Raw genomic sequence first — 25,551 nt, forward strand, 5'->3', positions numbered from 1 at the left:
CAGAAAGAAAAGAGACCCAACTTTTTTTTCCATCTCTTGTTAAACAGATGTCAGACAATGAAACATCTATAAGAAAAGGAAATAACGCTTCTCCTACTGGTAAAATGCTAAAATGGGATGAGAGATTAAAATAGTGATCAAGTACATATCCAGTAATTGAGCCAGTAATTAACAATGTGGCCAGTTCGCTTTGTCTATTTTCACTTTTCTCTAAACACAGATTTGTTTTTTGATCATTTTAGACTGGATTTCATGTAGGCGTGGCTGGCTTCAAAATCTTAAAACCGGCTTCAAATTCCTGACCCCTTGCTTTCATCTCCCAAGTGCTACGATTACAGCAGTGAGCCACCATGCCCTTTACCCACAGAATTTATTAAATTGTGCACGTAGTCCTTGAATTGCCATTTTTCCCGACGTTGTTTTTCATTTTGTTTCTCACAAAAGGCCTTGGGCTAGAGCCAGATCCAAACCGGCACGCGCCTGCGAACTCGCGTGCAGCTCTGTGGCGCTTCCCGCTTCTGCAGAGGAGGCAGGAGAGAACTGTGAGCCGATTGGCTGCTCTGCAACTGTATGCTAATCACGGTGGCAGTGTAGGGAAACTGTAGCGACTCCAAATGCCCGGTGGACTGGGTATGGAGAGGCCAGAGCGTGTGTCCCCGTGTGGGCAGACGTGTTGTGCGATGGGGGCACCGACAGGAATAGCGTGGGGTGTCTCGGCAGAAGTCGCCGTGTGTAAGATGTGAGTGCGCTTGGTACAGTTGGGCGATGGCGGGAGTCTACAGCTTAGACTATTCTTTCAGGGATCATTTCTATAGTTTGTTACTAGAGAAGTTTCTCTGACTGTGTGGAGCACTGGAAACCAAGAGGACGAGACATAGCATCCCCCCCTGAGCGTGAAGCTGGCTCTAGGTGTTGCTTCAGTACAGCAGCCTCTGGCCATTGATGATCATTTTCTCCTTTGGTAGGGTGAGAGGAAGGGAACGAAGTCTGAGTGGGTCTTGGTTTAGTTTTAATGGTGAAAAAGATAGTTGGTGTGTGTTCTTTAGTCTTTTTTGGAAAGGTGTCTCTATGTGGTAAAGGCTAACCATCTGTCTGTGATTGTGACCTGTCAAATGGGCAGTTCTTTTCTTGTAAGTTTGGACACATCCAAACTGGCTGTACCAAAGTGAAGTGCTGCTGTAGGCCGGGTAAACTGACCTTAGCGTATCCAGTATTGCATAGCTTATCGACTATAAGTGAAGTCAATCATTGCTGCTTCGGTGAGTCAGTCAGGGAGTCTTCCCCACAAAACCACAGTACAGCCCAGTTGTTTTCTCTGAGTCCTTCACTGGGCAGAGGTTGGTAGAGGAAAGCTGTGAGCTTTCCTTGTAGTGTGGAAGGAGGGAAGGCATGAGGAGTGATGTTGCATTTAGCTACCAAAACAAGCAAACAACCCAAAACATTTGTTTAGTTTGACAGAGGTGTTTCTGTGCCACTAGTGAATTAGAGATCAATAGATGGGACAGATCTATTGATACAGATCAGACCAGTGTGCCCTTCTGGGTTTGAGTGTGTTTCCATGTAGGAAACAAAACCAATTCTGGAAGTGTCTGAGCTTCTTCCATGTATAACTTCAATTTTTAGCATAATGATGATCTTGTGGTAGCTGTTAAATAGCTCCTGTGACATCTGCACCAGGCTCTCGTATAACATAAAGCTGAGCGGGAGTAAACAAGCTGAGAAGACAAACGATGGTGGCCATGCCAGGGAAGTAGGGATATATGCCTAACAGGAGCAGCTTCATCCCAGTGCTGATGCTGGACATACAGACAGTAGTAACAAAAATGTACATACAGCACATTCTTTTCAAAGACTAAATCTAAAACACAAAGTAAACGCTGATGCTCAAGGTCAGCACAGTTTGGAGCTAGCCAGGAATTGCAGAGAAATGTATTTTCACAGAAATCATTTTTTATACTATATCACTTTGACAACTATGTGTTATTTGTGGAGATAAGTTTGTTCTTTCTTTCTTTCTTTCTTTCTTTCTTTCTTTCTTTCTTTCTTTCTTTCTTTCTTTTTCCTGATACAGATTTTGTTTATCCTCAGCTGCCCTGGAACCCTATCTGTAGTCCAGGTTGTCCTGGATCCCACAGACATCCACTTGCCTTTGCCTCCTAGGTGATAGGATTAAAGGCATGTGCCACCACTGCCTGGCTGTGGTGATAGATAGTCAGCTGTAAAAAGCAACAGAAATCCTAGAAATAGAAAAATGTAATTTAAAATCATTCCAATAATGCTGGAGGAGGAAGGAGGGAAATTGGCAAGCTAAACAGAAAGCAATTAAAAGGCTTTGTATAGCAAGGGCAATAATCTGCAAAGAGAAGAAAGAGTCTGAAAGAAAAGGGCTTTTGTTAGTTATATTATCTTTGAGAAGATTAATCTTTAAAGAACTCCAAAAGTACCCAAATGTCCCAGTCATTGAATAACCAAATGAATTGAAAAAAAAAAAAAAAACAGATCTCAAAAGACGAAATATGGGTACTGGGGTGCTGGCTCAGCAGTAAACAGTGCTTATTGCTTACTACTCTTTGGAGAACTCTGGATCAGTTTCCAGCACCAACATGGCAGGGAGGTCTGAATGAAGCTGTCTTCTGACCTACACTGGTACCAGGCACACACATGGCACACATTCATACATGCAGGAAAAATACACATACACATACAAGTTTTAAAAAATGAAATTCATATGGCCAATAAATATGTGAAAAAGTGCTGGAGAGATGTCTCAGTGGTTAAAAGTATTTGCCAACATGTCTGAAGACCTGAGCTTATAGCACATGGGTCCCACAGGGTGGGAGGATGTGGGAAAAAAGGCTTGGGGATCCCAGGGTTCCTCCCGCCATGCTGTGGGTAGTCGGCTGGGAACGCTCTGGGTTCCTCCAGCTAGAAGTTGGGCCCGGCTGTTCATTAACTAAAAGCCTCTCCCTGGCTCCTCATAGTGGCGCAGCCCCAACACACGAGGAAGCCCTTGGGTTTCCAAAACTGGTTTATTCACATGGCGGATCATGGATGGATCTAGATGCATACCCCCTCAAACCCAGGATCGACCTGAGTTAAAAGGGGAGGGGAGAAGGGGGGAGGGGCTGGGGAGGTATGTTTAATCGGCTCCACCTCTGGCCTTCAGGTACCTCATTAGTATGTAAATCTCTATAGGGCCTGTTCCTGCCCTCCACCTGTGTACATGACTGAAGGGTGGAGGTGGAATAGAGATTAGACCTCGTGTTAGGCCCAACAAGAGGAGAATTGACTTCTACAAGTTGTCTTCTGATTCCCACCTGTGTACCATACATAACACATGAGCAATGTGTTATGCTTAGTCATCAGGAGAAATTAAAATTACATCAAGATTCCATCTCCGGGAGTGAGTGGGTGAGTGATTGGGTGGGTGGAGGAACACCCTCATAGAAGCAGGGGGAGAAGGGATGGGATAATGAGTTGGGGGGGACCAGGAAAAAGAATAACATTTGAAATGTAAATAAAGAAAATATTCCAAAAAAAGAGCACTGACTGCTCTTCCATAGGTCCTGAGTTCAATTCCCAGCAACCACAAGGTGGCTCACAACCATCTGTGATGGGATCCAATGCCCTCTTCTGGTGTGTCAGAAGACAGCAAAAGTGTACTTATACATAAACTAAATAAATCTTTTATTCCTGCTTATTATTTATTTCTCTTCATAGCAATGTTACCTGTAGCTGAGGCTTGCCTCTGTATGTAATTGAAAATTGCTTTGAGCACCCAATCCTTTCTCTGATGCTCAGTGCTGCAAAGAATGTTGTTTGGAGCCTTTAGCAGGTGTTTATTGAGAATCATAGATTCTGAATATTGGAGCAAGGCTCTACAGTCAACTCTATCTATCTATCTTCCCTTGAAAAGAAATATTTTGGCCTGCTATTCCATTTTAGTAGAAATTGAACATGTTGTGCCAGGGAAATGTTAGTGATCCCCAAAAAGACACACACGGGAGCTGATATGATGCAACTCCCAGCAGGATCTTTATTCTATTTGAGCTAGCTTGCCCCCATCCCCAATGCACCAGCAACAGCCAAGAATGTTTTGGAGATGGTGGAGCCCCAAGTGTCTATGGGGAAAGGATTTATTGTAAGCAGCAAGTGGGGAGTATATATGGAAGAATGTGATTGGAAAGCTGCTGTGACCTTTAACATAATTGGCTGGTGCTGGGAGCCACATCATAAACTTCACTTCTCTTCTGCATTAGTGGTTGTTAGTCATGGACTTGTAACCTGAGGTGCAGGATTGTTGGGGGAATAACCTGGAGACCCTGGTATTGTTGAGGGTGTAACTTGGAAACTCTAGTCTTGTTTGGGATTAGCCTAGAGAGTGAAGCTAGGCTTGGGTATTGCTGGGGAGGGGGCAACTTGGAAACTGATGCTAGGTACCTGAGTTCCCCATAAACCTGTAGTTTCTATTCCTGTACAATGCCCCTGGTATTATACATGCACCTAGAACTTCCTGGTACAGGCCCTATCATCAAGTAACTAAGGAAGAAATAACTAGGTCCTGTTTTACTAAGGGTTCTTTCTGCCTGTTATGCAGGCCCCATCCAAAAGTGAACAACTGCAGCATGAAAACATGTTTCTGGGACAATCCTGAAAGACACCAGTAAAGGGAAATCACCACAGTTCAGAGCTTCATGCAGTAGTCATGCTCATGCATTTGTTTGGAAATGTATGATTATTCACTGAATCATCAGCTATAAACAGTGGGATGGCTTAACTGTCAGAGACTTGGAAACAGAACAATTAGAATATTGTTGAGAAAGACATAAAAAGGAAGAAGTATGTGGATAGATCTCTCAAATTGGTCAAAGGATGTAAACATAATTATGTCCCATATAAATGCTGATCAAAAGGTAAGTTCAGCTGAGTATACACTCAGTAACCAAGTAGTTAGGGTGATCCATTCTGTGGGAAGTCAACTGTCTACATTTTTATGAATCTGTCCTTGTACAAGGGGCAGCTCAATCATTTTAGGCATAATTATAACTTGGTACAATCCATAATGGTTTTCCTTTTGGCTGGAATAGTAACATTTAGGCATTACTATTACATGTTTTTTTAATTTGGAAATTAACAATGATGAAGTAGATATGGTTGTGTGTGAAGTTGACATGGGGTAGAGTTAAGATTGCTGTTTTGATTGTTAACGCTACTACATCTGGAATTAACTAAAACCCCAAAAGTGATTTTAATCTGAATCTTGATAGTGTAAGACACAGCTTTAATCCAGATGTTTGAGCTGAAAAGCCCCAGCTCTAATCTGATCCATGACTTGTACTGCAAGCCTATATAATGACATGGAAGAAGGTTGTGGGAGGAGCTGAGGTGGAAGGAGTAAGGAGAGGAAGAGGAGTAGTAAAGGGAGGAGGAGGACAAGGAAGAGGAGAAGAAAGAGGAGGAGCTAAGGGTGAGATGGAGGATGAAAGAGGGAACACAGAGGCTGATGTTCACTTGTCTGTAGCAGTCAAAGGTAGTTGGTATATTTAGGTTGGGTATTGGGTTACACCTCTGATTGTAAGGACATTTTGTTTTTGATCATTACTAAATATATAAGACTTTCGATAATCTAAGCATTAGAGTCTCATTTGTAGTGAGCCCAAGTTGTTGGCAGGATAATCTTGGCAAGGCCCAGCCTTGCAGTGACAGAGTGGAAGATTGGCAGAGCCATCTCCCACACTGGTGTCCCATGGGTGGCAGGGCTGGTGTTTCTTTCTTTTTTATATATATATGCTGTATTTATTTATTTATTTATTTATTTATTTATTTATTTGTTATATGTAGGTATACTGTAGCTGTCCCTGTCCCCATAAAGGGCATCAGATCTCATTACAGGTGGTTGTGAGCCAGCCACCATGTGGTTGCTGGGATTTGAACTCAGGACCTCCAGTAGAGCAGTCAGTGCTCTTAACCGCTGAGCTATCTCTCCAGCCCAGGGCTGGTGTTTCTGGCTGGCCATTTCTAGCTGGCCATGCAATATGGTGGCTGAGTTGGACAGATACACTGCAGCTTAGCCAGTTGGCTTAACCGGTGGCTGCTTTTTTAAAATGATTACTACAACAGAAGACATTTGATCTTTAGCTGCTTGCTCTCACCTTGATAGCAAGTCCATTTTTTTAGTAACATTAGGGCCACCTTATTTGGAATTCCAGATTATTCTAAACTTAAGTTGAGACATCAAGCCTTGTGGGCTGAGCAACTACTGGATCCTTGCACTTGGCCTTTATAGCTAGTTATTATTGAATTAGCTAGACCATCACAGCCCTAAGTCATCCTAAAAAATAGCCTTTAAATAAAGAGACATTTATTCTATTAGTTTGGAAGTCTATATAACTCTGGCTAATATACTAGACAAGCACTGAATATTTTAGAGCAGTTTGGGCCCCACACCATCTCAGCTCAGATACAAATTCAAAGTGGGCACCTTCCCTCAACCTTTTGTTCAGGTGCTTTGATGCTGGGCTGTTACAGCTATTGGAAAAGAAAGTCAATAGCAATCGTGTAAAACATCACAATTGTAACACAAATAATACAAGTATATGAGGACCTCACAAAGAGAGACTCAAGATTAAGTGAGGAATGGGAAACCAGATATCTTAGCTTCTGTAGGCCAAGACCTGGCGCCCCTACTGACCTGAAGTTCAGGTGACAGTGAAGACCCCCATACTCGAGACACCCTTCCTCAAGCCTCCGGAAATCGCGACCACCCAAAGATCACAAGAAACCATACCTGGATGCAATCAGTAGAGGCTTTATTAGGGAAGTAAGCCGGCGGTCAAAACGACAAGCTCTTTAGCTCCAAGAGCAAGGTTTTTGGCCCAGAGTGGTGGGTTAAAGGGTCTTTTATAGCATGGGGTGGGGGAAGGAAGGCATTTTCGCAGGTTACACATGATTGGTTGTCTTACAAATTTTGAACATAGCACTGGGAAGACCAAGGGAGGGGAAACCAATAACAGTGGAACATTTCAGAGGAATCTAGCCCAAATGATCTAGAGTCATGTGAAATCACTCTGCACACTCATTCTTCTCAAAAATGTGGTTTTTACCATGCTATTGTGTCCTATCCTGCCATTTACCAACTATTTCAGATTAACTACCTTTGCTTCTTCCTGCTATAGCCCCACCTAGGTGGCAGCATCTTTTGTCTGTGGTCAGGAATGTGTCTTTTTGCCTTGGGCGAGGCTTGAGGAATGTAATCCAGCAAGTGTCCTTCACCTGGAATGTGAAGGCCTGAAATCTTATTTTCAGTTCTGAGTTCTGTAAGGCAAAAAATCTACACATATTTCACAAAATGGCCTTTATAATTTTTCACTCTACAACAGGAGATTCTTTTAATCCTTGATTTTACAGCACCAGTCTGGAAACCCATAAGGTTTCTTGTCCCACACATTGACTCACTGATTCACTGTGAGGCACAGAAATCAGATTCTTTCTAGGGATCTTCACAAGAATAAAGCACTGGAAGAAATACCTCATCAGTGTGCTGTGAGATCTCCAGCAGTTAAAGAGCAGCACTAACTAACCCTCTCCATTCTTAGCCTTGTAGAAACTCATTCTCCACCAGATGCATGTAAACCCTGAGGTAGGCTCTATCCTCTCCAGCTAGTAGTAAAGTTCCTTCCAACATTGTTATCCGGATGTTCACCATTCTCTTACCCACCTTTGTGGGGCGATGGGCTGTGAGAAGCAGCTGGGTGTTTGGTCGAGCATAAGCCTGGAACCCCGGACCCTTACTGGACGGTGGGCATTTGGCTCTGCTCCAGGGCCCTGGTTCTTTTCATTTAGCTTCAGCCCTCCACAGCTCCTCCCTCAGAGAGGTCTATGGCTATCCCAGGAAAAAGCCTCAGGCCCTAGAGAGATTTACATACTAAATGAGATGCCTGAAGGCCAGAGGGTGGAGCCAATTAAGCATTCTTCCTCACCTCCTCCCCCCTCTCTCCCTCCCTATTTAACTCAGGTCTGCCCTGGGTTTTATGGGATTGCACATCCAGATCCAACCACCATCTGCCATGACATTAAAGCCTGTAAAAACCCAAGGACTTTCACATGTCATTGGGGCCTCGACATGAGGAAGAAGGACAAGGCCTTTAATGATCCCCTGTAGCCTCAGCCACAATACCTAACTTCCTGCCTGGAGGAGCCCTCAGAATTTTCAGCCACAACTACCCACACACCTTCACAACCAAGAGGGTCTTTTCAAATGTATATGTCATCTGATGGGCCTAATATGCATTGCTATCCTAGATGCAAGGTGGCAAATTTGTTGCAAACTGATGATCAGTGATCCTGTGGCTGGATCCTGAACTCATAGGAGTCTTCCATGGATGTGTGGCTGTGTAAGACAATTAGCATACCTACCTCATGTAGCTGTCACTACAAGTTTGCAGAGTTTTCTCTTTGATTGGGAGTTATCCAGATCACTTGGTTGGAAGGACAAAAGTCAAGTGTAGTGTGGGCAGGAAAGATGTATTCTCCATTAAGAAAATTTGCTGCACTCTCAGAGGATGCACATGACAGCTACAAACCTCTTTAACTCAAATTCTGGAGAATCTGATGCCTACTTCTGGCCTCTGTGGGAATTGTATGCATGTGGTACAAAGACATTCAGCAAGCTGAACAACCACATATTATTAATTTTTCTTTTAAAATAAATGTTATCATTTTAATTGTTATGTTCTGTAAAAGTGTTAATTGTTATTCACCTTGCCTGTGTAGTTTTTATCATGTGCACTGCTCCTCTGTGAATTCTGTTCTCTTGAAATCTTAGTTAATTTAAAAACATTGATAAGCCGGGCGGTGGTGAAGTGCCACCATGCCATTTTCAGTGGAAATTAGATAAATGCAGAATACAGTGAAGTTCCTCGTGATGTAGGAACTTTTATTTCTGTGTGTCTTTGTGTTTTTGTGTTGTGTGGGTGTCTGTGTTCATTCCGTGTTTGCATGTGTGCATGTTGAGCTGTGTCTGTGTGTCAGTGTGTGTGCTTGTGTGTTTGTGTGGGTGTGTGTTTATGTGTGTGTGTCTGAGTGTTGTGTGCATTTGTGTGTCTGTGTGTGTGTGTCAGGGTGTTTGTGTGGGTGTGTTTGTTTATGTGTGTGTCTGAGTGGTGTGTGTATATGTGTGTGTGTGTGTGTGTGTGTGCACTTGATGACACCTGTGCTGGGGATTTTTATAGTCTTTGTATACACAATATGATAGATCCAGGTATGTTAAAGAAATAGGTATATCAAAGTCACCGAGAGTGATATGTAAGACAGATTCCCTCATTTCCAAGCTTTCTCAATGGATCTGCATGTAATCCATAACTCACACAAAATATTAGTTCCAATCAGCATCTTAGGTTTTTTTCAAGGGTCCATTTTATGTAACTCAGATCCTCTGGTTTGCATGGCCACCACAAATACCTGAGCTACATTCTTTATCTCATTTGAAGAAATGGTTGTATGTCAATGTGTCTTACATTCCTGTATTTAGCCTTTCCCATTCTTCATGTTTCTCGCAAATTCTCCTGTCTTTCCATGAATCCATCACTGGTGATGCTGTGACAAGATGAATATGAGTGGGCTGGCACTGCAGTCACCTTTGAGAGAATATCTGTCCTTTTTGGTGTTTGGACAATGGATCCTTCTACATTGTTAAACTCACCAAAGGGGTGATATAGAAAGAGTGGCAGTTATGGTGCCTCAGAGAAGAGTCCTTCTAAGGGGACAAAATCAAACAAAAGAGATGACAAAGACTATCCAAATAAGACAGTCATGGAAGGCAGCACACATGGAAGGATTTTGTTATGCAATTCGGGTAACATCTACAATACACAAAAGCCAGACTGTTAGTACCATTATATTTCCATTCAGGATGTATTTAAGAACATAATTATGGCAGCATTATACTTATTATAGGAAGAAAATAGGCAAGAGTACCACCTAAAAACCAATGTCATGCTTTGTATTGGGTGTTAGAAGACTGATTTTTTTGGCCTTCTTGTAAGGCCAGTAATTTGATAAAAAAAAATTGAGGAATTTTGAACAACCCCTTATAAGTTTAGATTCAACTACTGATTCTCTTCTACTACAATTTTGTAGTATATGAAGAATTAAATTTTGAAGAAATACTCCTAGCATCATTTTAACATGGGTTATGTTTTATAAGGTGAAATGTGCATCTATTATGAGTTGGACAATATTCCATAGCCCTTCACAAAAGGATATAACTTGAGCCAGCTGTTTGCTTCATCAGAACCTGCATGAAGAGCAGGTATCTGCTGCTCCTACATCACATTTAAATCAGGGTGCATGCATGGTTACTGTAGTGAAGGACACTGTCTATTAGTGAGAAGTTCTCTTTAATAGTGAGATGGTAAAAAAAATAGTGAGATGGTGCTCTATATTTGGTAAATATAGCTTTTAGATTTGGCCTCAGTATTTAATAAGGTTGTTCAGTTTTTTTAGCTGTATGTAGACCCTGCCATGCTGAAGTAAGCAAAGGGCTTTTCTTTCATCTGGGATATTGAGATACATCTATATATGACAAAGAGGATCAAGAGTGAGAACTTTTTTTCCAAATAACATTTCAAAGATTAAACATAATTTTTGAGGACTTTTGTACCTTGAATTACTAAAAGAGACACACTGCATTTTGAAAGTTATCATAATTTACATATGCCTGCTTAAGATTACACATTTAGCAAAATCAACTTCTGTTGACCTTCTGTTAAGGTCTATGGAGATTTCTTGTCTAGGTTATCACTTGACCTTCTGAAGAATCTCTGTATCTTCAAGCTTTTCTTTGTACTCTTCCCTCTTAGTGATCATTACTCCATAGCCTTGCTTGGACTGAGTGTGACTTCCCATAGAAGCTCTGAGGGAATCATCCCTGTATTTTGACTCTCCTCAATGTACACTGGACACAGGATAGGATAAAACTTAGATTATAGCCAGTTTGTCATAAATGTTGATCTGAAGACAGACACTTTAATCCCATAGGTATTTCCCCAAACTTTTATAATCTAAGTGCCTTAAATACTTCATTTATTCTTTCAGAACTTCCAATGGCTTTGTAGATTTTCTTTTCTTCTCAATCTATTGTGAGAATATTTATTCAGGGGTGGGAAATAAACAATTTATATCCCCCTTTTTAAGTTCTCAGTGGCATCACATTTGAAATTTTTCATAGTTCACCCTAGGATAACAGTGAAATAATTCAATTTACATACCAAAATTGACAAAGTGTTTCTTCTGTGACTGTAGACATCCTTCAATCAGTCACATTAAAAATACTTTACTCAGTACATCTGGAGACAACTTTATATTACCTAAATAGTTATTACTTTTCCAAGTAGTACAAATTACTGGCCAGGCATGTTATTTTTTGATAGAGGATTTTTGATAGAGGTTTGGTAACATTTAAAAAGCCCTGGTGTGATTATATTAATTCAACAAAGCTGAAGGTATGAAAATGGCTGTGGTTTAATTTAGAAGATAAGATAAGCCCTGTGCTGGATCTGCCTATCTTTGTATATTTATTTCTTTTTAAAGAGGTTTTAATGGATGTAAATATTTTTTAAATTATTAACATGTTTATGCCTGCATAAAATTTAAAATATGTATATATCATAATTAAAAACATAGATGTTAGTCTTGTATGAGTGAGGACATTGTCTAATATTAATAACATCTTCTGGTCTAGGAGTAGTAAGCTCTTTAAAACTTGTTACCTATTTCAAGGAAAGATTCAGACCCATATTATCATTTTATATTGATTGTACCTGTGAAGATATATGATTAAATATAATTTTGTCCTTACATATCAATTTTTAAGTTTATTTTCATTACAAACAAATTGAACTAGGGTCAAGTGAACAAGTTTAATTTACTTGTAATTCATTTGCTATTAAGTACATCATGTGAATAACAAACCATGTCTCATATATATATTCTACATGTAATTAATAAAAAGTCAGATTTTATAAACCATGAATTTGTGTCTATTGCTTGTCTGGGATTCCTGTTTCCAAATTTTCATTGTCAAGTGAAAACTTCACATAAAATCTTAGTAAGTATATTTTTAGGTTGGGCAGAAAGCAAACCAGATATGTCTAGAGCAGAAGAATACTGAAGGGCATTTTATCTCAGAGGAAAATTAACTGCAGCAATAGCTGACAGTGAGACCCAGCATAGGGTAGCATAAATGTTCTTTGCTGGCAGCAGGCTGTGTGGCTCTTGGCAACTTATCCTTTGATTATCTGTGGGGTTCTGTGAATATCAGTCTTTGCTTCCTTTGTTAGTATGCTAGTTTTGGAGGCAAATGGCTGGAAAAATGTTTAGGTTTATTTGAGAAGTCTTTCTATAAGTACAAGAGAAGCTATCAGAATAGGAATAAATCAAACCATTAAGATATAAAATGAATTCCTTTTAGACCTGATGTTTCTTCTTTGTGTAATTGGGATAATATTGATTCAGTGGCACCATCAAGAATAATGGTAGCCATTTTAACCTTAACCCTGAGCCTAACCCTATCCTATCCCTCACCTCTTAATTTCCTAACCTCCTAAACCTAAGTCTAAAAATCTCTTATCCTAATCCTAACTGGTGTGTTTATAAAAAGTTAAAGAGAATATGATCTATGGGTTTGTGGGTAGGTGTGGGTGCAGGGGATGTCTCAGCAGGCTCATGCCTCCTGCTAAGATATTTCTTCCCCTGGAGCTACCATACCTCATGCTGAGACAGCTCTTCCTCAGGAGCAACCCACCACAGGACTGTATAGTATAGAATATAGTTTATTCAGGACATGCAGGGGGATTTAAGTCTGCCAGGACTACACAGAGAAACCCTGTCTCAAAACAAACAAACAAACAAACAAACAAACAAAGAAGACAGGAATAGCCGGGCAGTGGTGGCTTTTAATCCCAGCACTCGGAAGGCAGAGGCAGGGAGATGACAGTGATGGAATAATGATCAATAATCATTTTAATCAATAATCAATACTAATCGATGGCCAATATTCAACACTAGTCAATAACCAAAAGTGATCAATAATCTTGATAATCAGTAATTGATAATCAGCAGACAGTGCTAATCAATAATCATTATTAATCAATAGCCAATAATGATCAATAATTGATGGCTTATGTCTTTAATCCGAGCACTTGGGAGGTAGAGGCAGGCAGATTTCTGAGTTCAATGCCAGCCTGGGAAACAGAGTGAGTTCAGGGACTGCGAGGGCTACTCAGAGATAGCAGCCAGAGACTACATTTCCCACAAGGACTCGTGCCAAGATGGTGGTTGAAGAACTAAATGTGCACCGGCATCAAATACAATCCAATATGGCGGCCGGCCTTCGAACTACATATCCCATGATGCCACGAGGGGGGGGGGAAGATGGCGGCCACAAATTGGACCAAAATCTTGTGAATGTACTCAAGTTGGAAAATCCTTTACATGCCACAGTATTCTCTGAATACAAAAATCAACACATACTAGAGAGAAACTTTCTGAAAGTAAACAATGTGGTAAAGCGTCTGCATGTCCCAATCATATTTAAATGCATGGAAGAATTCATAGTAGAAATAAACTGTGGTGATTTCAATATGCTTGTCCCTAAGAAGTGACAAGATTAGTATGTTTGGCCTTGTGGGAGTAGATATTACTGTTTTGAAGGAAGTGAACTCCTAGGGTGATGGTCTTTTGAGCTCTGGCCAGTACAAAACAGACCCTCCTACCACCTGGCTGGAAGACAGTCTCTTCCTGACTGCCTTCTCATGAAAATGCAAAACCCCCAGCTCCTTCTCCAGCATCCCCTTTTATAAGAGATGCTTTATTTATGAGGTTTCTTCATAGCAATGGAAACGCTAAGACAGATGCCCTGTGAGTGCACTTAATATGGTCATGCCTTTGCACAATTCTGTAGTCTTCATTATCAAAAAATAATAATGTACTAGAGAGGAACCATCTACATATATTTAGTATATTGAAGCCTCTTCACATCTCTATAGTCTTCATCATCATGATCCTGTACATACTGGAAAGAAACTCTATGAATGTTAGCAATCTGGTAGAGCCTTTATGTTATGGGGTCCACTAATAGCCAATAATATTCAAACACCAGGACAGTGTAAGAATGATAAGAATTTTTGTAGCCAATTCAGTACTGATTAATCAAGACCACAAAAATATACTCAGAAGCTTAGGTGCATCACCCCACCACACCCCCACCCTGAGCCTGAACATAATATAGATTCCCAACTTGAAAACCACACATATCAGTGTCAAGTTACAGCTACATTTTTACCAATCAGTATTTCCTTCAGTTGTTACTATATGTCAAATGATACAGAATGTAGTTTTTATGGTCTAGCCTATTGCACCCATTTTTTTTTGTGGTTAGGAACAAGCATTTTATTTTGAAGAATAAAACATGAATAACATAAATCATGATTAGGAGCAGTCATTTTGTTTTGGGGGAACAAACATATATAATGAAAGCTGGCCAGAGATTGTTAAGTACTTTGGTCCCTTATAACCTTGGACTTTAACTTAGTTTCAATTTATGATTAAATGCAGGTTGGTAACAAAAGGCAGTCCTTAGAACAAGTTTCTTCTTGCTTCTTCCAATATTTAGATATCACAGTCATCTTCTTATACATAGCATAACACATATTGGAGAGAAATCTTGTAACTGAAATCAATGTAATAAAAACTTTTCACAACACATGTATTTATGAACAAAATGAGAATGCGTTCTCAAGAGAACCTCTAGGAATAAGCAATGTGGTAAAGCCTTTGAATGTGGCAGTTGTCCTGGAAACCTGAGAAAAAGTCATAATGTGAGAAACCCTGTAAATGTAGTCAATGTGTTAAAGTCTTGTACTTTCTGATATATTTATCAAAGACTAAACTCTTTAGTAAGTAATCAATCTATTAAAGACTTTGTATATTACAATAGTCTTTGAGGACCATCAATAATATCAAAAATAATCTGTCACAGCAAATAATTTGTATGATCTCACCCAACACAGTTACATTGAGTTACTCAAGGTTATTTATTATATAGAAAACAATGTGACAAGTGTCAACCATCATTTCAATCTTCATGATGTCTCTCTATTTTGTTTGCACTTGCAAACTCATTTGTACATATGAAGGCCACTCGTTTTTCTTTCTTTCTGTTTTTTTTTAGTTAATCATGTATCCAACAACTTTGCTGAAAGTGTTTACCAGCTCTGAGAATTGCCTTTGGGAAGTTTTGGTTCACTTGTGCTTACTATCATATCATCTGCACATAAAGATAATTGTATTTCCTCTTTTCTAATTTACATTACCTTCCTCTCTTTCATTTTTTTTTTTTGCTCTAGCTAAAGTTTTAGATGGTATAATGAATAGATATGGAGAGAATAGACCACTTTTCTTTTTTGTGATTTAGTGAAATTAATTAGAATTTCTTTTCATTTAATTTAATATCGGCTATTGGCTTGCTGTAAAGTGATATTATTATGTTGAGGTATGTCCTCTGTCTCCTTAATCTCTTGAAGAACTTTATCACACATGGGAGTTAAATATTGTCAGAGAATTTTTCATCATATAAGAGATTACAACTTTTTTCCCTACACTTTAATTACATTATATTGAACCATCCCTGCACCTCTTGAATGAAGCCTACCTCATTGATCATGATGAATGATCTTTTCATGTGGTATGTATTTTATTTTTATTATTTTTGCTTCATTAAGTATTTTTACATATTTGGTTTTAAGAAAAATTAGTCTATAATTCTCTTTTGTTACTGAGTTTTTGTAGTAATTGGATATTTGTGTAACCATGGGTTCATAAAAATAAAATCAACTCCGGTTTCTTCTTTTTCTATATTGTTGAATAATTTGAGGAGTATTCTCATGAACTCCTCTTTGGAAGTCTGGTAGGATTCTACCCTAAAACTCATGGCCATGGCCTCTATTTGCTGGCAGACTTGTAATGACTTCTCTTTTTCTAGATGTTTAGGCAGTTTGAGTTGTTTCTTTTAGTTTGATTTAACTTTGGTAAGAGGAACCTATTGAAATTTTCCATTATTTTTAGACATTCCAGTTCAATGGAGTTGAGGCTTTTAAAAACTATGTCATTACCAGTCTTTATATTTCTCCATTGTCTGTTATTTTGTCCGCATTTTCATTTTAGATTTCATTAATTTGGATATTCTCCATCTTTTAATAAGTGTTTGACTATCTTATCTAATAAAATGCTCAAATGACCAATTCCATGTTTCATTAATTCTTTGCATTCTTCTCTTTCTATTTTGTTGATTTCAGCCCCCAACTTGATAATTTAATGATGTCTAATCCTGCTTTTCTATTGCTTACTTGTTTCTGTTCTAGAATTTAAAGCATGCTGTTGAATTGCCAGTATGAGAGCTCTCCAAATTTTTCATGTAGGGATTTTGTGCTATGAACCTTCATCTTAGAACCAGTTTCATGTTCTTTGTATTCTATAAAATTGTGCATGTTTCATATTCATTTGTATGGAATTCTAGAAAGTCTCTACTGTCTTCCTCTATGTTTGTCTTAGGCTATTTTTCATTCAGTAGTGAGGTGTTCAGCTTCTCTGAGTTTGTAAGCTTTGTGTTCTTTCTGGTTTTGTTGATATCCAGCTGTAATCCATGGTGGTCTGATAGGATTCAAGGTGTTATTTCAATTTTCGTGTATGTATTGAGGTTGGCAGTGTGTCTAGATATGTGTTCAGTTTACAAGTAAGAGTTATGAGGTGCTGAGCAGAAGCATATTCTCCTGTATTTCAGTAGAATGTTCTCTAAGTATCAGCTGGACTAATGTTCATGTTGTGAGTTAGCTGGAATATTTCTCTTTTTTTGTAGGGGGGTCGAGAGAATTTGTCCACTGGTGAGAATGGGGTATTGAAATCTTGGAATATAAGTGAATGAGTGTTATGTGATTTTAGCTTTAAAATACTCTTTTTTTGTTTTACAAAGGTTGGTGACAATGAGTTTAAGGCATAGATGTTAAAACTTGAAATGTCATCTTTGGTGATTTCTTTTTCTTTAAGGAATTTGTAGTGTCTTTCTCCAATTCTTTTGATTAATTTTGTTTAATATCTATTTTGCTACATTTTAAAATGACCACACCAGCTTGCTCCTTTGGTCCATTTGCTTGAAATACCTTTTTACCTTGAATTAGTACCTATTCTTGATGTTGAGCTATATTTCTTGTATGCAATTAAAGGATAGATTTTTATTAGCATCTATTCAGTTAGCCTTTGTCTTTTAATTGGTGAACTGTGGTCATTGATACTGAGAGAGTCAATGAATGGTGATTGTAAACTCCTTGTATCTTATTGTTGTTGTTGTTGTTGTTGCTGCTGCTGCTGCTTCTGCTGGTGCTGGTGTTGGGGTATCTGTGTGCTTTCCTTTCTTTTGCAGATAATACAAGGTTATTTACTACCTGTGTTTTCATGTGTATTGTTAACTTCCTTGGGTTGGATTCTTTGTATATAACTTTGTGTAAGTTTGTATGTGTAGATAGATATTGTTTAAATTTGACTTTAGCATGGACTATCTGATTTTTCCATTAATATCAATTAAATTTTTCTACATATAATAATCTGGGCATCTGTAGTTTCTGCAGCATATATGTTCAAGCCCTTCTGACATTTACATACTCCAGTGAGAATACATCTGCAATTTTAATAGATCTTCATTTATATGTTTCTTGGCTTTTGACCTTTGCAGCTTTTAGTATTCTTTCTTTGTACTGGACATTCTGATTATTATACAGGAGACTTCATTTTAGGGTCTATCCTGTTTGATGTTTTGATGATTCTTTTACTGTGGTAGGTACCTCCCTCCTTACGTTAGGAAATTTTTCTTCTAAGATTTTGTCATGTTTTCTGAGAATTTGATCTAATATTCTTCTTCCTCTAGCCCTAGTATCCTTGTGTTTTATTCTTTCATAATGTCCTGGATTTTCTAGATATTTTATGTCAGGAAGTTTTAGATTTAACATTTTTTTGTGTGATATATCCATCCCTTCTATTGTATCTTCAAGGCTTGAGATTTGTCTTCCATCTCTGCATTCTGTTTGTGAGTCTTTCCTCTGTAGTTCCTCTTTGCAGTCCTAAGGTTTTGTTTCCATTATTCCCAAAGTTTGTGTTTTCATTATTTTTTCTATTTCCACTTTTAGGTATTCAACAGTTTTGTTTCCTTCTACTATTGGTTTGGTTTTTTTTTTTTTTTTTGGCTTTATTTATAAGATTGGTTGGTTTTCTCCACTTTTTTGTTTGTTTTCCTGGCTGTCTTTGGGGTATTTATTGATTTCCTCCAATTCTTTGTGTTTTCCTGTATTTCTTTAAGTGATTTAGTCATTTTCACTTTAACGGCGTCTATTATCTTCACATAGATGGTTTCAAGGCCTTTTTCTTGTACTTCAGCTATGTTGGAATATATAAGACTTTCTTTGGCAATATAAATGGGCTCACACTCAGTCAGCAGAGGGTGATAAATGTTACTCCTTATTACATAATCAAGTACCAACATCATGGAATGGAAAGTGGCTATCACTTCTGGAAGTGAAAAGGTCCATTTTATGTCAATGTACTTGATATACAATAGCTTGTGTCCACACAATGAAATTTATGGTGGGACCCAACATAGGGTCCATGATAGATTCCATGAAGTATTCAGCTTACATTTAACCCAATGGTTGATTAATGCCATGGTTGGGTTTTTTTTTTTTCTTTAAATTGGACAGGGAGGCAAGTGAACCACTTTTTAAATAAGTTACTTTTGTTGAGATGATGGTTTTAATAAGATTGCTTCCAATCACTAACACTGGAGTCACCATTACAAAAAAAAAGACCTGATGGTGACAGGGTAATTATTTTCTAATTTCCAGTGTGTGTTTATTCATGTCAGGTGAATGAAGACAAACTATATTGATAGGTATATACTTTGGGAACTTTAGCATAATCCAAGGAATATTGAATTTCCAACCTTGGAGATATGTCCAATGCACTTTCAGTGTTAAGTCATGTCAGATGATTGAGATACAGGCCATTGGCTTTAGCTGGTGTGTCAAGTTACAGATCACAGAAGCTAACATTGCACGTAGCAGCCAGGTCAAAGAGTACTGTATTAATGCCACTTTCTCTGCCAGGAAACCATCTGCTCCTTTTCAAACTCAATGTAGATGTATATTTTTTCAATTATGTTTCTTTTTTCCTTTTTAAATTAAATTAAAAATTTTTTTACATTCCAAAGTTGTCCCCCTTTCTGGTCCCTCTTCCCAAAGGTCTTCTCCCCATCTTCTTCCCTGCTGCCTCTGAGAGGTTTCTCACCCACCCATCAACCCACCAGAGCCTCACCTCCACCAGCTTCCCTTTTCTCTGCAGCATCAAGTTTCTATAGGGTTAAGCGCATCCTCTCCCATTTTGGCCAGACAAGGCAGTCCTCTGCTGTACACATGCCCAGTGCCAGGAACCATCCCCTGTATTCTTCTTGGTTTTTGGCTTAGACTCTGGATGCCCTGAAGTATCCAGGTTTGCTGAAACTGTTGTTCTTCCTATGGGGTTAACATCCCCTTCACCTCCTTAAGTTTTTCCTCTGACTCTTCCATATGAAACATTTCACCATAGATAGATAAATAGATAGATAGATAGATAGATAGATAGATAGATAGAAAAAATGAACAAGATAGATAAACTTTTAGCCAAACTAATGAAAGGACACATCGACAATATCCTGATTATCAAAATCAGAAATGAAAAGAGAGACATACAATTATATATATCTTCTCCTCAGTACAACATGGTATCTTCTCCAAAACTGACCATATAATCTGTCACAAATCGCCAGGCAGTGGTTGTATACTCCTTTAATCCCAGAACTTGGGAGGCAGAGGCAGGTGGATTTTTGATTTCGAGGCCAGCCTGGTTTACAGAGTGAGTTCCAGGACAGCCAGGGCTACACAGAGAAACCCAGTCTTGAAAAAAACAACAAAAGATCTGTCACAAATCAAGCCTCATCAGATACAAGAAGACTGAAATATTCTCATGCACCCTATGAAATCAGTACAGACTAATCTGGACTTCAATAACAACAAAAACATCAGAAAGCCACATAGTGAACAACTTTCTATACAATCATAACTTGCTCAGGAAAGAAATAAAGAAATAAAAGACTAGACTCTAGAATTCAATGAGAATGAAGACACAGCATACCCAAACTTATGAGACACAGTGAAAGCAGTGGTAAGACAAAAATTCATAGCAATAAGTGCCCTCATAAACATACCAGAGAGATCCTACACAAGCAACTTAACAGCACACCAGAAAGCTTTAGAACAAACAGAAGCAAACACACCTAAGACACATAGATACCAAGAAATAATCAACCTCAGGGTAGATGTGGGTCCTGTGTTCTAGAGGGTGTTCCAGGATGATCTCCAGCCCAGCTCAGGACAGGGTGTGAGCAGGGAGGGGAGATCGCCTGCCTCCATTGCTGCCTCTGCTGAGTTTCTGCTGCTGCCGACCAGTCACTCCCAGATTCTGCACCTGTCTCCATGCTGAGCTTGCCCAGGCTGTGCCAAAGGAAGCTGGCTAGCTGGCCCAGAGGCAGCTTGGTGTCCCAGGCAGGTTCCAGGAGAGCAGATCTCTCCCCAAGTGTTACAGCTCTTGCTACAGAAACTGTCAGACACCAGGATGATTCTCGTGCACTTTACTTCCCCTGAATAGAGCCCTTATATACAGTTTTGGGGTGGGTTAGGGTCAATCAGCTGATAACATCTATTGGCTTGGTCTGAGAGCTTGGAGATATCTCATCTATATGTGGGAGAGCCTGAGGCACTCTTCCTCATGACTGATGACCATAGACCTCTCTGGGGGCTCTGGAGGACTGAAGCTAAATGAAAAGAACCAGGGCCTGGGAGCAGAGCAGAACACCTGCCGTCCGATAAAGGTCTAGGGTTCAAGGCCTATGCTCTACCAGGCATCCAGCTGCTTCTCACAGGCCACCTCCCCACAAGCAACAATCAGAAACTAAGAGAACAGTACAGAGACTCAACAAAACCAAGAGCTGGTTCTTTGACAAAATCAACAATATAGAAAAACCCTTAGCCAGATTAACCAGAGGACACAGAGACAGTATTCAAATTAATGAAATTAGAAGTGAAAAGGGAGCCATAACAAGAGAAACTGAGGAAATTTTTAAAAATCATTAGTTCTTTCTATAAACTGGAAAACCGAGATGAAATGTGTAGCCAGAGAAAAGGATAATGATCTAGACATATACCATGAACCCAAATTAAATCAAGATCAGGTAAATTATCTAAAGAATAGTATAACCCCTTAGGAAATCAAAGCAGGCATTATAAACCTCCTGTCCAAGAGAAGGCAAGGACTAGGTAGTATTAGTGGAATTAGAATTCTACCAGACCTTCAAAGAAGAGCTAAGACCAATACACCTCGGACTATTCCACAAAACAGAAACAGAAGGAATACTACCAAATTCATTCTACATATATTTATTTTAAAAGTCAATTATTGATGTCAAATGCAACACTGCTATACTCTCTGGTCAGTTCTCATTCTCCTTCAATCCCAAGTCATTAAGAATTTCTTTCCAGGCTGGAGAGATGGCTCAGTGGTTAAGAGCACTGACTGCTCTTCCAGAGGTCCTGAGTTCAATTCCCAGCAACCACATGATGGCACACAACCATCTGTAATGGGATCTAATGCCCTCTTCTGGTGTGTCAGAAGACAGCAACAGTGCACTTATACATAAACTAAATAAATCTTTTTTTTAAAAAAAGAATTTTTTCATTTTTTAAAATTCCTGCTTATTATTTATTTCTGTTCATAGGAATGTTGCCTGTAGCTGAGGCTTGCCTCTGTATGTAATTGAAAATTGCTTTGAACACCCAATCCATTCTCTGCTGCTCAGTGCTGCAAAGAACGTTGTTTGGAGCCTTTGGCAGGTGTTTATTGAGAATCATAGATTTTGAATATTGGAGCAAGGCTCTACCATCAACTCTATCCAACTATCTTCCCTTGAAAATAAATATTTTGGCCTGCTATTCCATCTTACTAGAGATTGAACATGTCATGCCAGGGAAATGTTAGTGATCCCTAAAAAGACACAACAGGAGCTGATATGTTGCAACTCACAGCAGGGTCTTTATTCTATTTGAGCTAGCTTGCCCCCATCCCCAATGCACCAGCATCAGCCAAGACTATTTTGGTGGTGGTGGAACTGCAAGTGTCTATCGGGGAAATACTTTATTCTAAGCTCAAGTGGGGAGCTATAGGAAGAGCTAAGGTGGGAGGAGTAAGAAGAGGAAGAGAAGGAGTAAGGAGAGAAAGAGAAGAAGAAAGAGGAGCTGGGGGAGGGATGAGAGAGAGGGGAACATGGAAGTTGATGTGCATGTGTCTCTAGCAGTCAAAAGTAGTTGGTATATCTAGATTGGGTATTGGGAATCTAGATTGGTGATTGTATGGACAAGTTTTTTGATCATTACCAAACTTATAAAGCCTTTGGATAACCTAAGCATTAGATTCTGATTTTTACGAAGCCCAGGTGGATGGTGGGATGATCTGGGTTCAGCCAAGCATTGTGAAGACTGCATGGGAGATGGTTCTGCTAATCTGTCATCTCGTGGGTGGCAGGTTTGGTGTATCTCACTATGTGAGCAGATGGCTCAAGCTGAGCATCATGGATACAGTACATCTTGGCTGCAGGCCTAGGCTAGTTGTGAACATGGTGGCTGATTAAGAAAAGCAAGATTGAATGCTGCCATTTTAAATGTCTCTTGCAATAGGGAGGATGTGTGCAAGCATCTAATTGAAAAGCTGCTGTGGCCTTTAACATAATTGGCTGGTGTTGGGAGTCACATCATAAACTTATCTTCACCTCCTTTCTGCATTAGTGGTTGTTAGTCATGGTCTTGTAACCCTAGGTGCAGGATTGCTGGGGGAATAAGCTGGAGACCCTGGTATTGTTGAGGGTGTAACTTGGAAACTCTAGTCTTGTTTTGGATTAACCTAGAGAGTGGAGATAGGCTTGGGTTTTGCTGGGAAGGGGGCAACTTGGAAACTAATGCTAGGTACCTGAGTTCCCCAAAAGCCTGTAGTTTCTATTCCTGTACAATGCTCCTGGTACTACACATACACCTAGAACTTCCTGGTATTGGCCCTATCATCAAGTGACTATGGAAGAAATAACTAGGCCCTGCTTTACTAAGGGCCTGTTATGCAGGCGCCATCCAAAAGTGAACAACTGCAGCATGAAAACATGTTTCTGGGACAATCCTGAAAGACACGAGTAAAGGGAAATCACCACAGTTCAGAGCTTCATGCGGTAGTCATGCTCATGCATTTGTTTGGAAATGTGTGATTATTCATTGAATCATCAGCTATAAACAGTGGGATGGCTTAACTGTCAGAGACTTGGAGACTTGGAGACAGAACGATTAGAATATTTTTGAGAGAGACATAAAAGGAAGAAGTATGTGGATAGATCTCTCAAAATGGTCAAAGGATGTAAAGATACTTATGTCCCATGTAAATACTAATGAAAAGGTAAGTTCAGCTGAGCCTACATTCAGTAACCAAGGAGTTAGGGTGATCTATTCTGTGGGGAGTCAGCTGTGTCCCCAACTATATCTGCCATTTTCCAATGGGCCCATGAACATAGTGGCCATGGTGGACGCAGTGGGGTTTATGCATGGATTCAACAATAGTGTCTCCTCACATCAAGCCTGACATGGCCACATCTGCTGGTGAGTTCCAGATCTACCAGCAGTAGAGACCAACACTGAGCCCTAGATATGGAACTATATCCTGGGTTGCCCAGCCAGTGACTTGGTGGCAGGTTGACTACATCGGATCATTTCTCTTGGGCAAAGGACAAAGAAAGCTTTGTTTTACCTGGAGTAGATATGTGTTCTACTTATGATCTTGACTTTCATACACATATTGCTTCTTCCAAAACCACTACCCTTGGACATTCTGAGTGCCTCATTCACCACAATGGCATTCCACACAGTAATGCTTCTGACCAAGAAAACAATTTCACAGCAGGGAAGTGAGACAGTGGGACAATGATCATAAATTATAATGGTATTAATTACCATTAATACAATATTCCTTGTTACCCTGAAGGTGCTGAACTGATAACACAATAGAATGACCTTTAGAAAGCACCTTTACACAGCCAGTTATGGGACAGCCACCCGGAGAGCTGGGCAGGGTCCTAGGCTGTATGTATTTTGAATCAGCTTCCAGTATTTCTCACACTTTCTCTAATAGCCACAATCCATGATTTAAGGAATCAAGGCTGTTGATAAACCTGTGTGAAGGTCGAAGTCCCCCAAATCTGAGTGGAACTCACCACAAAATGGAGGACTCCCTTTGTTAGCAGGGCTTCCATTTCTCTGTCTCAATTTATCTAGACAATGTCCCTGAACACAGATCCTTATCAAAAGAATGTCCCTGTGTGGAGCTACTTAAACTCAGCACACATGTTCCATCCTGGCTTCCCTGCCCACATGATAATTATGTATACTATTATGACCAATTAATCCTTTCCACCTGTACCCATAAAAGCCCTCATATACCTTATTTCTGGAACAATAAAGTAGATTTGACTCACTGTGCTGGTCTCCAGAGTTAATTTTATAATACTCACAGCCATCTCAAGCCAGATTGCCATGGCTTCTCCTTTTGTCCTCACTGTTTGGTGGCTAACAACCACCCTAGAATAAAGAGGACCCACACCAAAGCTACCACCCTTAGTGGCCCAGTAGGGAAAAATATTGCTTCCTATTCCTCTGATCTTAAGTTCTGTTAGCCTGCAAGTATTAGTTATAGAGAGGTGAGCTCTCCTTCCAGGAACTACAACAAACCTTCAGTCTTCTCAGTGGTCAATTTGGGCATCTGAGGCCCTTAACCCAACAAGATAAGAAAGCAATAACAGTGTTAGAAAGGTTGATAAATCGCCATGGGGAAGTGAAATTGCTTCTCCAAATGGAGTTACAGAGGCTGATGTCTAGACTACAGAATCTCTTGTGGTGGTTCTCAACCTTCCTAATGCTGGGACCCTTGAATACAGTTCCTCTTATTAAGGAGACACCCAAAGCATGAAATGAATTATATTGCTGCTTCCGAATTGTAATATTGCAACTGTGATGAACTGTAATATGAATATTTGATTTGCAGTTGGTCTTAGGTAACACTTGAGAAATGGTTCTTAGATTCCCACAGGGGTTGTGACCCACAGGTTGAGAACTAGTGTTTTATGGTATCTCTTGATGATGCAATGTCTTCTAATTAAAAGCAATGGGAACCTACAAGAGCCTTACCCAGACAGGATGACAAAGGGCACAGACCCATCAGAAATTAAGGTGTGATTCATTCCTCCAGAAAAAGTTCCAGATCTTCTGAGGTTATTACCAAGGTTATGAAAAATACAGCATGGGTAGTGGGGGAATGTCATTATAAATATAAACA

At 39.6% G+C, this 25,551-nt stretch overlaps 1 non-coding gene across 1 annotated transcript; it reads left to right on the forward strand.

Annotated features, from left to right (window-relative positions):
- The first annotated feature begins 784 nt into the window (after positions 1–784).
- LOC143437415 (small nucleolar RNA U3) lies at positions 785–996 on the forward strand. The gene has a single exon (XR_013106905.1). It is a non-coding gene; the product is annotated as a small nucleolar RNA U3 (small nucleolar RNA).
- The last annotated feature ends 24,555 nt before the right edge of the window (positions 997–25,551 follow it).

The sequence above is a fragment of the Arvicanthis niloticus genome, chromosome Y (assembly GCF_011762505.2).
Source record: "Arvicanthis niloticus isolate mArvNil1 chromosome Y, mArvNil1.pat.X, whole genome shotgun sequence".
Classification (NCBI taxonomy): domain Eukaryota; kingdom Metazoa; phylum Chordata; class Mammalia; order Rodentia; family Muridae; genus Arvicanthis; species Arvicanthis niloticus.